The sequence below is a fragment of the Squalius cephalus genome, assembly GCF_949319135.1.
Source record: "Squalius cephalus genome assembly, chromosome: 20".
NCBI classification, from domain to species: domain Eukaryota; kingdom Metazoa; phylum Chordata; class Actinopteri; order Cypriniformes; family Leuciscidae; genus Squalius; species Squalius cephalus.
This window is the reverse complement of record NC_137141.1, coordinates 25381984-25401102: the sequence shown is the minus strand read 5'-3', so window position 1 is coordinate 25401102 and position 19119 is coordinate 25381984. Positions and strand designations below refer to the sequence as shown.

The 19119-nt window shown below is 35.1% G+C and overlaps 1 long non-coding RNA gene across 1 annotated transcript; it reads left to right on the top strand.

Annotated features, from left to right (window-relative positions):
• Positions 1-204: 204 nt before the first annotated feature.
• LOC307148637 lies at positions 205-5523 on the top strand. Its single transcript, XR_013819472.1, has 5 exons — positions 205-480; positions 740-818; positions 1856-1922; positions 3533-3658; positions 4481-5523. It is a non-coding gene; the product is annotated as an uncharacterized lncRNA (long non-coding RNA).
• The last annotated feature ends 13596 nt before the right edge of the window (positions 5524-19119 follow it).

The window sequence follows — 19119 nt, the reverse complement described above, 5'->3', positions numbered from 1 at the left end:
TATTCCAACAGTAATGCATAAAAAAAAATTGTACAATGAGAATGAACATAATAAGAACAATTGTAACAACCGAAATGTACATATATATATATATATTTATGTATATTCCCAGAAGTAGTTTGTTATATATATTTCCCCTTTGAGTATTTTACAGATCTTTGTGGAAGCTGGAATCACAACTGGCACCAGCCAACAATCTTCCCCATGTGGTAGTTTGCTCACATAGCAGCTGAAAGTCTTGGCCATTTACACTCTAAAAAATGCTGGGTTATTTTTTAAACCCAAATGCTGGGTTGAGCATTTTGACTATGTTGCTGGGTTATTTTCTCCGTAATCAGCTGGCAATGACCCAGCATTTGGGTTTTGGAAATTTTGACCCAGCGCCTCCTCGCGACTCGCGAGTCGCGCGCTTTTGTCCACACTGTTCAAATCACTACGTCAACAGGAGGACGAGAGGTTCAAGCAGGAGCGAGCGTAAAGGTGAGCAACCCTGTTTTATTACAACTTTCCTAATGTTAAGTAACGTTAGTCAAAGAAGTCAGAAAGTCAACAAGAAGTTATGTTGAAATGAACTATGAATTATTGACGAAGTCGACGTCTGTCGAACTAGCGACCGTTATGCTAACGTTAACGTTACGTTACACATAACATACATTATTTGTACACGGTCTGTAATCAATTATTCCACTTAAAACACGGTTACAATGTCTAAGTACAGTTGTGTCTGTTTTATCTCCAGAAATGTTGCGGGTTACTTGATTTCGGCGGTGTTGGATGGATGCAGTGTAACGTCACTGGCTGGATATGTTAAAGAAGCTGTAAGTCTAACGTTACCTATTATTTAACTGTGTTTGTTAGTCATTTTCGAAAGGTAGCTTTACATAAAATATTGAATTATGCTGCAGTATGTTCTCTGTGTTTGGGTGCGTGCGCCTTAATTCAATTTGGCTAAGCATTTCTGCAGAAAACAGTGATGTCATCGTCCAGCTCAGTACAATTCTTATCAAAAACTGTCATTGTTCATTTAAAGTCAGTTCAGTGTTGCTTCAGTTACGTTCAGAAACTATGTAAAGATAATCAAAGTAGTTACTGAAGTACAATTTGGTCTTAAACCGGCTCTGAAAAAAAGAGTCATTCAGTTCAGTTCAGTTCAGTTCTCATCTGATATTGTCAGTGCAATTAAATCAATAATATTGTTGAAAATTAAGTGCCCCTAACTAAGCAAGCCAGAGACAACAGTGGCAAGGAACCCACACTCCATCAGGTGACAGAATGGAGAGGGAAAAAAACCTTAGGAGGAACCAAGCTTATGTATTAAATAGCCTAATACAATTTATTATTTTGGTTTGTCATGCAATTTGGTTCACAGTCATTAAATAACTATGATGATCATTGAATCGTGAATGATTTTAAAAAAAAACTGCCAGGAAGAATAAACATTAACAACATTTATTTATTATTTTTACTTATCTTGAAACTGCAATCAAATAAGTCAATGGGCGCAATGGGCAATTATTATAATGATAGACTAATACATTGGAATGAATAAAAATATTCTATGAAATATCTACAGGTAATTTTATAAAATATTTTTTAATTCTCCACAAAATTAACATTTCTTCTGTTTACAGTCTTGTGAATTAACAATAGTTAATTAAGCTGTTAAAAATTATTTAGTCTATTTATTTTTTTATTTTTTTTTTATTAAGTAATGATTCATTCAAATTATTTATATATTTTTTTTTAAATTAACTGGAGCCAGCATAAAAATAAATTTTAAAAACATTGTACATGTAATACATGCTAAATTTGTAAAGATATTACTAATCAGATGTTTCCTTCTTTTCTTTTACAGCAATGGACATTTTTGTTCAACAAATCTCCTCAACTGGAGTCTTGAGTGCCTCATTGAAAAATTGCTGGTAAATATGTGATGAACAATTTTGTATTTCAAATTCTGTTTCTTTGTAGGTAATCTTTTTTTCACAGTTGCATCCAGTGCCAACCCTAACCCTTAAAGGGATAGTTTGCCCAAAAATGATATTTAACCCATGATTTACTCACCCTCAAGCCGTTTGAGATGCATATGTCAATCATTTTTCAGACAAACACATTTTCAGTTATTTTAGAAAATGTCTTCGATCTTTCAGTGGTTATAATGTGAAGCTATGGGGTCCACCTCCTTCAAGTCCCAAAATGTGCATGCATCCTTCACAAAAGTAATCCATCCGGCTCCAGGGGGATAAACGAAGGCCTTCTGAGGGTAATCCGTGCGGTTTTGTCGTAAAAATATACATATTTAAAACTTTATAAATGAAAATATCTTGTTTCCGGTAGCGGTCGATGCGCGTTCATGGAGATGGATGCTGGTGTATGACGTAGGACGTAGCATAGAAAGCGTCTTGACGTAGAATGAATGTAGAGTTTTGTTTTGCTCTGCTCTCTGGCTGCGCTGTCACGTTCGTTCTACGTCACGACGTTTTCTACGCTACGTCCTACGGATTACTTTTGTGAAGGATGCATGCACATTTTGGGACTTGAAGGAGGTGAACCCCATTGCTTCACATTATAACCACTGAAAGATCTAAGACATTTTCTAAAATAACGGAAAATGTGTTCGTCTGAAAAAAGATTGACATATGCATCTCGAACGGCTTAAGGGTGAGTAAATCATGGGTTAAATATCATTTTTGTGCGAACTAGACTTAATGTCAAACCATGTAGGGTGAATTTAAATCAGTTATATTGTAGGGCTGGCATAGGGTACCACTTCTGTGCCTAGTCGTTGTCAGTGTAATTTCATAGATAGCCGTGCTTGTTTGCCCCTTTCTTGGTTTAAGGCAGTGGTTCTCAAATGTCCTGGGACCCCCATAATTTAGGATGTCTCACCCAATTTAAATTTTGCAGTCTGTACTAATGAGCTGAATCAGGTGTGTTAAATGAGGGAGAGATACAAAATGTGCAGTGGTATGGGGTCCCCAGGACGGGTTTGAGAAGCACTGCTTTAAGGGATAGTTCACCTCAAAAGGAAAATTCTGTCGTCATTTACTCACCCTCATGGTATTACAAACCTGAATGATTTTCTTCTCCTGAACACAAAAGAAGATATTTAAAAAAAATGTTGGTAACAAAACAGTTAACAATAGCCATTGACTTTTATAGTACTTTTTTCCTATTATGGAAGTCAGTGGCTACCGTCAACTATCTTGTTACTGACATTCTTTAAAAAATCTTTTTGTGTTCAGCAGAAGAAAGAAACTTCAAAAAAAGTTCCAAAAAAAGGTTTGGAACAACGTGAGGGTGAGTAAATGAGGCGAGTAAATTTGACATGAGGGTGAGTAAATTTGCATTTTATGGTGAACTATACCTTTAATAACACTAAATGTTTTCAGATTACCAGAGTACATATTTAACTGTTATATATTTAAGCTAATTTCACTCATTCTAAGTTGACCTTAGTTAGAAATGCACTTTGCTTAATTTAAAAGCTGATGAACGAACATGTTCTAATCTGCCATTTTTCTATTCTTAGATTCCAAAGGCATACTAGCACTTACAATCCTGCCTGTCATTCTTCCCCCGCCTGTGTAAGATTGGCCACAAAACCTTTCGGCCAACTATTCAAGAGACAAGAACCTCATCCATTGATGTACAACCGGTAAGTAAAACAACAGGGGACAAAAAGAGCAGGCTCATTTCTTTACACCTGTTTGTAGGGCTGCACGATAAATCGTTTTATTCCTGCTTGAATCTAACATGCATTTCATTTTCTCACAACTCTTTAAAGGATTAGTTCACCCCAAAATGAAAATTTCCTAATAATTGACTCACCCCAATGTCTTCCAAGATCCATGTCTTTCTTTCTTCAGTGGAAGAGAAATTCAGTTTTTTGAGGAAAACATTTCAGTATGTTTCTACACAGAATAGACTTAAATGGCAACCAACTATCCCAACGTTCAAAGAAGGTTCAAATGTCCATCTCAATGCAGCTTCAGAGTCTCTACACAATCCCAGTCGAGAAATAAGGGTGTTATCTAGCGAAACCATAAGCCATTTGTGGTTTAATAGTATATAAATGTTTTTTTTGTTTTTTGTTTTTAAATGACCGATCGTTTCGCTAGATAAGACCCTTATTTCTCGACTGGGATTGTGTAGAGACTCTGAAGCTGCATTGAGACGGACATTTGAACCTTCTTTGAACTTTGGGATAGTTGGTTGCCATTTAAGTCTATTCTGTGTAGAAACATACTGAAATGTTTTCCTCAAAAAAACTTAATTTCTTTTCGACTGAAGAAAGAAAGACATGGATATCCTGGATGGCACTGGGGTGAGTAAATGATTAGGAAATTTATATTTTGGGGTGAACTAATTCTTTAAGTTAATTTAAGATGGTATTTAACTAATTTAAGACTGCTCTTATGAAAACCTAAGACACACTTTTAAATAATTATGTGTCTGATATTGTCTTTCCCTCATTTAGTCTGGAACCAACATGGTGCTTTACCTGGAAAGGCAGAGAGAAGCAAAACCCTTCCCCTTTGTCTTGGAGCTTGGAATGGCTGGACAGTTTTTTGGTGAAGGGGAAACTCTGGAAAAGTTGACTCAGTTTTTTTTTTTTTTTTATCATTTTGTGAAGATAATTTTTAGATAGGTTATTTTACAGTTTATAGGTATAGAGTTTCATGTTTTTATTTTGCTACACAGGACTAAATGATTGCTTATTTAAAATGAATTGCAATGTATGTACTTACTGTTTATACGCAGAGATGTGCCTCCCATTTTTGCTGCACAGGACTAAATGATTGCTTATTTAAGTGAATTACAATGTATGTACTTATGTGTTTTTATTGTATTCTTTGTGAATAGAATCTTAAGCTGTAGGCTATTTTACAGTTTATAAGTGTAGAGTTTTGAATTTTGAGAATCTTACCATTTTATAATATTTTAACATACCAACATTTTAGCACAAATGATTTTTGTGGGCCTCAGTTTATGTTGCAGATGTCTATTTTTTTTTTACATGAATGTATTTATGATTATATTAATTTCCTGGAATAAACACTTTAATTGAATCAATAAACAGTAGTGTTATTATTGTTATTAATATTTTTGTATTTTTCTATTCGTTTTTTTATTATTATTATTATCTAAAATTAATAACCTGTAGCATGGGGGTTGTTTGACCCAGCACTGATTAAAAACAACCCAGCAGATGGGTTAATGTATAAAAACCCAGCCTGCTGGGTCAAAATAACCCAGCATGTGTTCTGTCCAATATTTACCCAGCGCTGGGTTGCCAAATAACCCAAATTGGGTTGTTTTTAACCCAGCATTTTTTAGAGTGTATGCATGCTTTATATTACCTATAAGTTTTATCCACACTGTGCAATATTGGATATTGAGCAGAAGAATGAAGTTGCCACTCATTTCAATCATATGTTGTAACAAGCACACTAAATCCTAAAATGTTTTGTTGCAAATTTAATATACTGAGTGGAAAGGAAAATAAATGCTCTTTATACCAAAATGCCTCATTCCATTTATAGGTGAAAAAAAAAAAAAAAAAAAAAAACCTCAGTAGATCATAAATGCACAAAGGTTGTTGCAGCAATCTGACAGTTGAAGAAACAATCCAGCTTTCTTGTGAAGTGCACTGATTTAGATCTTGAGGAGCATGGGATGGGCAGTAAGACTAGTTTAGAGGTTAACACAGGGCAGGTCAGACTGGTTTTCTTTAAGAAACAGTACATTCACATCCACAGGTGCTGAGATTAACCCAGCAATGACAAGACACGGCCAACAACTTTCTCTTAAAAAAGTCCTTTTTTAAGTGGACAATACGCACACACCCTCTAAAACGCACACACACACGTCATATTTGTAAAAATTATACCATTAATAGAATATATGATATGTCATATAATCAAGACATTTCAGTGTTTAGTCTAAAAATGTGTGCTTTAATGTCTCTTAAAACCACCCATAAAATTCCATAGCGCTAAAACACAAACACGTTTTTGTTGTCAGTGTCAAAAGAGATTTTCACCAAACCACATTGCCAATCTAAAGCAATTTAGACGTGATAATTGAAATGTACGGCAAAGAGTTTGAGTCTAAATCTGTCAAATTGAAATGGCCAATTGGCTTTTAACATAACTGAATACACATTTGCCTTTCAGATCAATATGGATTTACAGCATTTGATTTGAATGATAGTGTCTGTGAGTGGTGTTAATCATTGGATTACTCTTGCCTTGCAGTAATACCTTGAACGCTGCCTTTTCCCCTTTGTCTAAAAGATCTGGCTACGGTTCAACTGAAACTGGAATGTTTTTCACAGGGAGTCGTCTTGCCCTGAGTTTGTCTGACACTGTGAAATCCTCTTCAATTCCACAATCTCTCACTTCACTCACTCAGTGAACATCAGCTGATCTTCTACTCTGGCAGCTGTTTGGAGCAAATGATCTGTGTTTGGGTTAAAAACTCTCTAAGAACAAATACAGGTTTAGTCCAGAATCCAGCTGGAATTGCCAGTAACTTTGAGTCAGAGTGCAGTTTCTCATGTTTTGATTGATGACACACTTGCAAGGCTTATTAGTTGTGCCAAACCCCTGGATAATTACTTAAAGTGTGTCATTTCAATAAAGCATGAGGAAAAATTAGATGATGAGGTGGTTTGGTTCATATGGTGACTCACAAAGCATTTCTTAGCATAGGTCATTTCAAGAAAAGCTTAAATTGGTTATTTCCAAGAAGATCAGTCTAAAACAAACATGCAGATTTCTGTGTAAAACGGTCATATTTGTAAGTAAGTTGTCCTTTTTTTTGTTGTATAATGTAAACTAGAATTTATATAATGACTAAGGCCCATTGTTTAAAAAATATATGTGTGTTACGGAAACAGATTTCCCAGTAGTTTGCTGTAATTTTTGTGTTTTATCGAATAAGCCAAGACATATAGTTCCAATCTACAACTGACACTTCCAACCCACACAATCCCTCACTTGAGATGGTTCACACAAAATCTTTTGAAAGCAAATGTGGTTTTGTTTTTGGATTAACAAGTATCATGTGGCAGATGCTATCATGATCAGATCAAATCTAAATTTGATTGTGGTTGGAAAATGGTATAAGGAACAGGAACATGTGCTGTTTCATCAAAACTGAGCCACTTTTCAGGATAAAAGGGAAAACGATGTCAAATCTAGAAATAACCTACAGCCTTCGTTTTCTCAGGGAAATGACAGTGGGAAGATCCACATTCACATTCAGTCAAAGGACAGGATGAACAGTCTTGATTGAAGGGCAGTGTTTTATCCAGTGTAATTTAATAGACTATTTGGGAACAGACTTCACAGTTATGTCACTGCACCATTATGGTGGCAGAAAAACAGTGGTAACAAGTGTAGGAAAAGGGCGAAATGCACAGAATAAGAGGAAAAGTCTTATTGTGCCTTTTGAATGTCAGAATCGGATTGTCTTCATTTTGCCAGCCGTTAAACGGACAGACTGGACTGATGAAACCTGCGAAGATTACCCTGTTAAAGCATGAATTTGATGTAAACAGTAGACATATATAATGATGTGCCCTATTAAACCTGCGACGATTACCCTGTTAAAGCATGAATTTGATGTAAACAGTAGACATATATAATGATGTGCCCTATTAAAGCGAGCCCGATCTCACGGGAAAACGTACAAATTCTACGAGGTGGCTTATTCGTACGAATTCATACGACCTGACTCGTACGAATTAGTACGATTTTTGCAAAATCGTACATATTTTACGAATTGTCCAATTCGTGTGAATTCATACGAATGACCTACCCCTGACCCCGCCCCTAAACCTACCCATCACGTGGGTTTAGACAAATCGTACAAATTCGTACGAGCTAGGTCGTACGAATTAGTACGAATTAGCCAACTTTTTATCATTCGTACGAATTCGTACGAATTGGTCGTGAGATAGCGTATTCTAACCTATAACATTTAAACCTATAACATTTATATCTCCCAATTTTGACTTTTTTTCTCACAACTGTAAGTTTATATCTCCCAGTTCGGACTTTATAGCTTGCAAATGCGGGGTTATATCGCAATTCTGAAGAAAAAAGGCAGAATCTTGAGTTTATATCTTATATCTCGAGTTTATATCACAAGTTCACATGTGTCAAACAGGTAAATTTCACCAAATTAACTCAACATGATCTATGATTTTAAACAGTATTTCTATAAGTTATATTAAATTGTAATAATATATGCATATATATATATATATATATATAAAAAATTAACTTTTAAAATGGTATTATATATAACAAAGATAACTATATATTTTTTTTTAAAAATAAGGCTAAATTGTCCAAATACTTTTTGAGGTCAGTTTAAGAAGAAAAAAAAATCAGATTTTTTACTCTTTTCATTTCGAAGTTGCAAAGTACAGTGAATAAATTATTGTATTAAAATAATTTATACTATAACTAGTACTAATAATAATCATGATGATTTAATGTTTTGTTTTGACTTTTTTTTTTTTTTTTTTAGCTTTTATTCTCATTTTTTGATAGGCCGTAAATAATTTTACGGCCACTGCCCTTTTATTATAATGATAAATGAGCGGTTAGCAGCTTTCTGCAAAGCTTTGTATAAGAACGTGTTTTCTTTCATTCCTCATTGACAGACCTTCACACTGCGACACTAAAACGGGCGACAGAGCATTGTAATGGGAGACAGATGTGTGTGCAGGGCTGTTCGTGGTTCTGAGACTGAGGTGACTGTAATAATTTCAGTGTAAATACTTTGGCTTGGACTCAAGTGAAACCTACCTGTTCCTACCTGCCCAAGTGCTTGACTGCAGCAGAGAGTGAATGTTACCTCCATCACACAAACATACTGTATATTTGACTGACTGTCTGACTGCGTAGGCCTATCTGTGCAACAAACTGACCGTTTTTCTTCCTGTTTGTTTTTCTTTCCATCTGTCTTTCACAACTGCCTGAGTATTTAACTCATTCTGCACTCTCGCTCACAGTATTCTGGAATAGAAAAGTTGATTTAATTCCTTTCTTTTATTTGCATTGTAGTCTACAGAACCGAATACTAAATAACCTGAAAATGTCGGACAGAATGTTGAAGTGCTTTCTTATACGATCCACTTAGAAATCTGAAATCTCTGTATAGCTGAAAACTTGACAGTGCTGTAAAAGAAGCCTAACCGGGTATTGCGGAGAAGCATGTTTAACCTCTGTAGTTTGAGGTTGTTCTACAGGTCCTAATCTCTGTTCTTCACAATGTAAACCGCCCTTAATAACGGCCACATTCACAGCGCGTTTCACTCTAATGAAGGTTTAAACGCTGTTGTTTCGAGTGGAAAGCTCTGGGTGTGACATACACATGTGTTAACTTGCTCTTTTAAAGGTTCTTCTCGTATCAAGCTCCTGTCCCTGTATCTTTGAGCATCAGGTGTCATCTTGTGAAAATCTTTGTGGTGTCAAAAGCAGTAGCGTGTCGTAAAGAAGGAAAGAGAAATGCTACTTGATGATCTGAGATCATTTCATAGCATGGCTCATGAAATTTTCTCTTCTCATTTTGCACTCATGTCATCTGTTATTGCTGGAGTTTTTCTGTGTTTTGCCATGGACCAAGTGCAGTTTTGTGTGTGCATGCATGCTACTACTGTGACTAGGTGTGTGTGTGTGTGTGTGTGTGTATGTCACGCTTCCCTGTCTTATAACCTGAAAACAAAGGTGAGAGGTATTATTCATCCATGCAACATTCTGTGAAACTTTGCAATAGTATTAGTACAATGTTGGTAGTGTATGTAAATGAACAATGCATACTTGTTTTCTGTGGCATACTGGACCTACAAATTCACGTTTATTTGTCAGCAAAAGTGCAAAAATTCTTTCAGAGTTGTGCGACAGTCAATCACTGTTTGCGGATACCATATAAATGAATGAAAAGTGCAGTAAACTGAATCCTACCTGTCGCACGATTGACCAAGGCTTCTCTTATAAAACTTTTTTTAAAGTCTTTATGTACATTTGTTTATTTACATAACTTACATTTATCTAAGCAGTGTTGACAACAGTGAATTTTACTGCACACATACATCACTCAGATGTCTGTTTCATGTTGTGATGTGCTCTACTGCAATACTTATCGAAGATTTTCCTGTCAGATGTTAAATAGACATTTAAGTGTCTTTAAGATATGGTTTAGAATGTGTGTAAATCCACTTCGGAGACATATGTGCTTACTGGAGCTCCCCTGTCAGCTATAATAAAAAGTGTTTTTACAGCAAAATCACAAATATACTATCTAGCTAGCTTCTTTACACATTCAACAATTCAACAGTTTACTCTACAGTAGTTCAACAAATGCGATTTTAACACGAGGAACTGTGTTTTTGGTTTCTAATACTCACATTTGAAAACAACACCGCGTCGCTGTCCTCCGCCATGTTGGATGTTTATGACGTATCCATTCCCGTGAAAGTATCCATCGATGAATGTAGAAAGCAGCCGTTACAATTTTTTTTTTTTTTTTTTTTTTTTTTTTTTTTTTTGCTAACCGTGCAGGCTTTCCTTCAGTCCGGGGCTTTCATGAAAACTACAGATTCTGTTTCCGCATTTTGTATCGTTGTATGTTGATTATTCCGATTTTTCCATCATGGTGTTCTTTCCATATATTTGATTTATTGCAGCCTTTAGTTTTACTGTCTACATCCTTCACTGTATACCTAAAGTAAGTATACTAAGGCAAGGTGGTTGTTATGAATGTGCACTTGTAGTGTACTTCAAATATTAACTGTAGGCTATCTACATGAAGATAATATTATATTAATAAAATATAAATATTAATAAAATGCCACTCAACTGTACTTAAAAAGAGTACACTTCCATATATTTCTTAACACAGTTAAGTTTTAAAAGATACTTTTAAACAGTGCACTTTTGTGTGTTATACTATGGGGTTGTTGAATGCTTGAGTCTGATTGGCTGATGAACGTTAAGGTGTGCAATTATTTCCAGTGAAACACGTGGCTAAAGTACCAGGCAAGTCTTGACTGCATTACCTGCCCATATCACTTTGCCAAATTATTTATTTCAAAATTCCTCACAGCCTACAACAGCAAAAGAACCAAAAGCCACAATGACACCAAGGAAATAAATATAGTAGGCTAAATAGTAGGATAAAACCGACAAATGTTTTCCATGTTTTGTTTCTTTTTTGCCACAAAATTAAGGAAAGCCCATTCTCTCTTTCTCCCGCTCTTTCTCTCTCACTCAAACACATATACAGTACGGACACTCAGACAGAAACGTGTTGTCAGCATTGCTCAGACGATTTTATCAGCAAAATAGTTTAACAGCTTAAAAGTTACATGAAATGGCTTAAAATAGCTTGAATGTAACTCTACATCCTTGCCTCATTTATACGCAGTTCTATGAATATGTAAATTAGCCCCGTCTCCATTCACTCACACCAGCTCAGAGATCCTGAGCTGGCAATCACACGTTGACATGATTGGTTACAAGGTAGTTTGTGACGTCAGAAAAACCAGCGATTTCAAATTGCGTTTTTGAGACTGTCTTTGGTTCACTGCAGTTTTAAAGAGAAAATACTCCACAATGTTGTCGACTTATGCATTTATACATGGTTTTGTCTTAAATCATTTTAAAAACACCACATAGACAAATTAACAACATTAAAAGCTTGATTTTCACCACAGGGGGACTTTAAAGAATATCATTTTAACTTTTAGTTTGTTTTTCAGTATTATTATGATACATATTAGTATAATAGATTTTAGCTAAATTGCAACTTCATCATTACAAATGGAGGATTCAAAATATATTTAAATACATGACAGCTTACAAGTTTCAGTAGAAACGACATTTAAGTATACTTTATTTTATATAAATGCTGGTCAGAATATTCGACAGAAGAAGTATCACAATGGCCTGGTTTAACAGACAGGGCTTAGATCAAGCCAGGATTAGACCTTAGTTCAATTAGGACATTTAAGTAGCTTTTATAAATGTGCCTTAGATAAAAACATTAGTGAAAAATGCCTTAGAAAAAAAAATACTAATTTCTGTTGTGCATCTTTAGACAGAACAATGGCACTAACATATTTTAAGATATATCAGTGTAAGTTGCTTTTAGTTAAAACAGTTTAAGCATTCATTGTAGTCTGGGACTATAGGCTTAAGCCTTGTCTTTGAATCAAGGGGATAAAGATAAGTGTTCAAAAAACAAAAGTTCAACACTTAATATGAATGTAAACTATAATACATTTTCATTTAATGGCAATTAACATGTAACTCAGTGTCCTAAAACATTTTCTTTTTCACAAGGGGTAACAGCATCCTCGATCTAAATTGAAATAAAACTAAAAGTCTTATTTAAATTAAGCTATGGTGAAAGTGGCATACCAACTCTATTCAAAATCTTAAAAGTGATTTTTCTGAGGCTTCGTTTGAGTGCTGGAACTAAATGGAATGCAGACAGTTTTGTTCATCAGCATTCCTGTTCGGTTCATGTTGAAGCAACCAGTAAACATCAAACCTAAGTGACCCAGCATATTTACTATGATCACTCATGACATGCATGCAAAAGTTTTCAACATGAAATCAAACTTTCCTCATCAAATTCTTCCAAGATCAAATGATGTTCAATTCAATCAATTTCTGCACTCCCACTGCATTAAAACAATTGTCTCATTTGTGTCATATTTATCCTAATGATTTTTTTTCATGAGACAAAGTTAATATTTCAACTGAGAACTATTGCGTCTATACAATATGCAAAATATATGTACATATTAAATACAGTTTTAAAACAAACTACACAACCCACGAGTCTGACTGCTGTTTGCTTTAGTAATTCGTTTTGTCACTTAGCAATTAGCTTGGTAAGAAAAAATAAAAGACAGTGTAATGCAGTTTGCGGTTTCCCTATGAGAATTATTTTGTGAGGCTGTGGGTTTCTGCTTATCAAATGCACCTGATGTCATTTTTTTTTTTCCAGAATGGGCGTGCTGAAGCATTGCTCTGTGCTTCAAGCATGTTTCAACCTGCATATTTCAACTGCTAGAGTAAACACAAGGAAAGAAAATGATAAGTGAGTGAAACTGTTGTGGGAAAAGGGTCAGTTTTTCAGTCTTGACAGTTGCAAGCTCAAGCCAATCAGGCATCTTGCAACATCTTCACAATGGAACACATCCCACCATCTATTATTGCACAAATTAGCTCTTTTACCAAACCTAAATGGGCAAAACTTTGGATATAAACATGAGTCAACATTTACTGTCAGCCTGTTGTGACATGTAACTGAAGTTGCCTATATGGAAATAATAGGCCTATTGGTCATTATTTGGATTTCTAAATGGCCTACTTCAGGAAAACAAAGAAGTTTGAGCTGTTTAAGCTACAGGTAGAATGTCCAGCTTTAACAACTGGTCAGTGATGTGATGTTAACTAATCATTCAAAAATAAATTAAAATACAAATCCATCGAGGACATGGAACGCACATAGGCCTACTTGTGAGAATTGAGATGTGTTGCAATCTTGTTGCTCAGTGACTGTCCAAATAGCGGCTAATTCAAAATCGCTACAGCATAAAATCACAAACGAATGTCACAACCTATTAAAGCATTTATTTTATATTATCATAGACATTATTTCCATAATTTGATATTTTTATTTAACCGCGTGTATTTATGAAAATGAGTTGCCTATTACCTATGCTTAATTGTCAATGTTAAGATTATTTTTAATATGACAATAAAAATACTGCAGGTTTTCTTAAGGTTATCACTTTATTGAAATTAAGCATAACAAACGGACAAATATTTACTTTCACGAGCTGTCACGTATTTGCGAGTTTGCAGTGGAATCTCTTAAAGGGGGGGTACCATGGTGTTTCATGTATTCAGAGTTGTTTACAGTGTTAAAGAGATGGATTCTCATGTTAAACATGGGCAAAGTTTTAAAAAAATATTTTGGACGAATAATGGAGAATTTCTGTGCTGAAAATCTTACTTCCGGGTTGGTACAAGTTTCGGCTGGTTTTTTTTCGACCGTGAATTTAATGACGTAGATAAGAGTGGAACTCCTTATATGAGCATTTCTCTCGGAAAAGCTCGCCCGCGCACACGTCGACCAGAGGAGAGCGAGACCGTGCACATCAACGCGCTTCAACAGGAAATCATCGGCAGCCAGCGCTGCATAGGATTTGTTCAAGAATGTCTCCAAAAAAGTGTGTATTTGGATGTGAGGGAAAGCTTACCGTGTTCAGTTTTCCAAAGAACCCAGTGTTACAGGAACAGTGGATGCAGTTTGTTTTTCCGGGGCAGCAACGGAGTGTAGGAAGTGCGGTTGTGTGTTCTGGCCATTTCAGTGACGAATGTTTTATTAACAAGGCCCAGGTCGACGCTGGATTTGCAAAACGTTTGCTATTAAAACGTGGAGTGGTCCCAGTGATAAAAGACCCCATTCATGTAAGTACAACTGGATCAGATTTCTGTCTTTTGCTGGAAAGCTAGCAGCTACGCTTGACTCTATAGCTCCGCCTCCAGGACTTCGGCTTTTTCCGGAGAGAATCGGAAAGCTGTATTTTTCTTTTATAAATTTAATAAAACTAAACACTTTTTTGAGATATTAAGGATGTACTACTACTCTATAGGTACTCAAGATTAACATGAGATTAGGTGATTAGGTGCATGTTATGTACCCTTTAAGTGAGAACATGAAGTTTAAAGCTTACAGGCTTCCGTACGTCGACCGTCCGCAGTATCTTAGTTCTGGGATTTCTAACGGTTCGATTCTCACAAGTCTGCAGTCGATGCATCCTCGATATCAAGAACACATCCAGGTAGGCTACTTTCATGTGCTATCTAATCGATTAATAGTGATTAATAGCATAAATTTGTGTTTAATGTATATATATATATATATATATATATATATATATATATATATATATATATATATGTCTATATAATGATGTCAATTGAACTGAGGCTAGCAATATATTCTCGAGTCGAGCCATTTTTAAATCCGCAAAAATAAAGCAGCCAGTCAGTCTGCTGATGTCCCAAAACTCGACCTTTCTGCTGTCCTCAAGGCAGAAATGAAAGGACTGGGATAGAGGTGGGTTCATCATACGGGCCCACGCTAGCACTCTACCCTCACCGTCTCGCTGTGTTTGCACTGTAAGCACAAAAGACACCTTGATAACATCTTCCTAATAGTTTCTCCAAAACACCAGAGCTTATCCCAGCAACCTTCACCGCTGGTCTGTTTATTGGGAAAACGCAAAAAGCAGTTAGTTGTTTGGGTATGTCAATTTCAGCACATCATGAAGATCCTTCAGTATTTCTATTTTATTTACTTAACATTCCACTTTTGTCTCGAGGCAGTAACTGGTCAAATGGCAATGAAGAGGAGAGCAGCCGTTACTGTGAGCAAATAGGATGTGGCTTGGATGTACTGGAGATCAGTACTACTTTATTGGTACCTGGATGAGAAACACTAGACTCTAGGTACATGCATTCAGGATGAGTCCTGGCAAGTCTAAAAGGTGGTCTGCATTTGCATCTTATTACCCTCACATCCTGGTGCTCTTCATTGAGACTTGTGACTGAAGCAGGCAAATAACTGTCAAGAGGAATTAGGAGATAGAACACAAACAGAAAGGAATCACGCACCACATCCTGGGGGAACTGCAAATAGACTCAAGCAAATTCATGATCTTCCTTCTAAGAAATATGTTAATCAATATCATTTCAATGTATAATTTGAAAGTATACATACTGTATTATATTTAAAAATATTTATGTAAATGTTTTAGATTTTGTTTTATCCCATATTCTCAAGAATATATATTTCTTTTGATATTATTTTTCAAACACTTCAACACTGACATTCTGCATGATCTTTACTGTCCTCATTTTCACTTGTGACCAAAATCTAGAGGGATACATATTGCTTGTGCTGAAGTTTACTCTGTTTGTCACAGAGGCCTATGCAAATTAACTCTTATTCAAGCAGGTTTAATTCTGTTCTATTCCAGCGATGGCTATAGAGGCTGCTGTTACTGTACTTCCTTGTTGATGCTTTCAATATAATATAGTTTCTTCCATATACAGTATTCATTTAGTTCACAGATTACATGTTTACACAAGGAACATATGACAATATATATATACTACTATCACATATAAAGAAATACTACAAATTTACTTTGAAACAAATAAAAAAAAATTTGTTTAAAAAAAAACCTGGTTGACTATAATTTTGCTCCAGGCTTTTAAGGATTTTCTTTGAATGCATAGTTTTGTAGGGTGTTCTTCAATGGGTGTTGGTTCAGTTGTTTTGCAATGAGCAAGTCAATAAATCGTTATTAAGTTAGTTTCATGTCTACAATCACGGCTCCTTCTTGAGTTCAAACAAGATTTTAGGACATTTGACATTGCTCTTAATGAAAGAACTGCCAAGTACAGCAGTGAGCCTAATCTCTATTTTTATAAAATACAAATACAATATATCTATCTATCTATCTATCTATCTATCTATATATATATATATATATATATATGTATGTATTAAAAGCAAATTATAAATGCATTTTATTGTGTCTACAAACATTATTACCACCCTAATGCAAATGGTAATTAATTGCGATTATATTTCTATATTATTATAATTTCACATTGAATCTACAAATTAATGTAGAACCAACATAAGGATGTTAAAACAATCTTCACATAAACTATAAATTGAATATAGATTAACCCATATTAAAGCTATGAAAGTTATTCAGTCAAGACAGCCGCTTTTGCATAGTTTGTGCTTGCTGTTTTAAAAGTCATTTGAAACGTAGCAAACTGGCAGCTTTCAATAATGAAAAGATTTATCTTTAACTCTGTCATGGAAACTATGTATTAAAAAGGAATTGATGTCTGTGTGAGCAGGGTGCGCTGAGGTATGACAGGCAAGTAGGACATCCTATAATTTAGTGGTTTAGTCCAAAATTTCTAAAGAGACTCGATCAATTTATATTATGAACATATTTAATAGTCTTTTATTCACATAAACACTGATCAGCGAACATAAACAAAAGCTCAACCTTGCTCGACGTGCAAGAACAAACCTCATTGGTTCTTGCGGAGGCTCAAACATGCTGCGTAACATTAGTCATTAGGACTGTCACTTTACGTTTGAAAATCGATTGCACAATCGATCGGACCAACCAACACAAGTTTCGAAAACGAAAATAGGGAATCGATTTTAACGGCCTTCTCTCGGAGCGCGTCCAGCTCGTCACGATACACCCGCAGCGAACGCGCGTCACAAACACACATAACAGCAAATTATACTTTCTAACTATCTCTTTTTACTACAAAAATGTGAATTCTACCGGTATTCAGACAATCTCATGCAGACAGATACAGATTCGGGCTACGGGGAACAATCGCCTACGTATAGGTGAAATTTGTTTGACATTTCTAATCTTAAACACAGCCATGTTGAAGTCTGCAGTAGCCTAATGTTTTTCATTGATGTTATGGCAGTCCACTCTGCTTATTGTTTTTCGAGAATGTTTCACTCCTGTTTGTCATTGTGAACGAAACTTCACGCCAATAAATCATCAGAAATATTGCTAACTTGTGCGCGTCTCAAGCGCCCTCTTTACGTTCGTCCTAATGCCTGTTAGTTGTCCGTAGATTTGCCTATATTTGGCGTTTAAAATGGAAACGTCTTTAGACATGGAAAATCGATTTTACAATCGATTCAATGAACCTTTCATTTCATGATTCAATGTCTCAAAAATCTAACAGGATTTTTTCACAAAAATGACAGCCCTAATTAGTCATTAGGTAACATGTGAAATTGGTTCTCACACGTCAAGCAAACTTGAGCTTCCATTTACCATAACTGATGTGTGAGTTGAATATTTATATGTGAATAAAAGACTAAATTCAATCTGTTCGTCATATAAAGCGACTGTCTCTTCAGAAAATTTGGAAAAGTGTCAAAGTGGTAGTTGCATATCTGTCAATGGAGGGACAGAAAGCTCTCATATTTCATTAAAAAGATCTTTATTTGTGTTTCGAAGATGATCGAAAGTTTTATGGGTTTTGGAAAGACATGAGTAATAATAATAATAATAATGCATTTTATTTAAGGCGCCTTTCAAACCGCTCAAGGTCACCGTACAACAAGTAGCAACAGTAACAATATTAAAACAGAAAATAACAATAAATAACAATGTCAATAAAAAACAGCAATAAAAATAAATAAATAAAGAATAAAAATACTGGACTTGAGTGCACGAAGTAATCATAGAAGTGTAATTAATGACAGAATTTTCATTTTTGGGTATACTACCCTTTTAAGACCTGACGCACATCCAACTCTTTACGTTCATTTAAGACTTTTTAACTCATTTAAGAGTTTGGTTATGAAGATACTGACCCAAAATGGGCATTTCGACAGTTTTTTTGTGTTTTTGTCCAAAAGAGATATCAATGCGGTACTGGCTATTTTTCTATTTTTTTTTCATCTTATCACGCTTGAATGGTTTAAAATCACTTGCAAGTTTATACGGTATCTCACAATTCTAATACTATAATGTGCAATTCTGAGAAAATTGCAATTCTTTTTTTTTTCACAGAATTGCGAGTCTATATCTAGAAATTCTGATTTTATTTCCCGCAATTGCTAGTTTATATCTCTTAATTCTGAGAGAAAAAATATCAGAATTGTGAGATACAAAGCACTTATCTATTTAAAAAAAAAAAAAATTATTCCATGGCAGTAACAAGCTTCCATAAACACTAGCCACAGGATGACAGGGAGAAAAAATGAATTCTGCGTTAAATATATTATTATGTTATAATATATAATAATACAATATATTATAATAATACGTTATAAGCAGCACTAACTGAATTAGGTTTGACAGTTTCCAGCAACCATTTGAACGACCATTCCACTTGCATACACTCTAATAAGTTCCTGCTGTCAGCACACATTCAAGGCCATGACAGCAAATATAAACAGTGTGTTCAAGCAGGAGTCTCAGCATTAGGGTAAATAAACATTGCA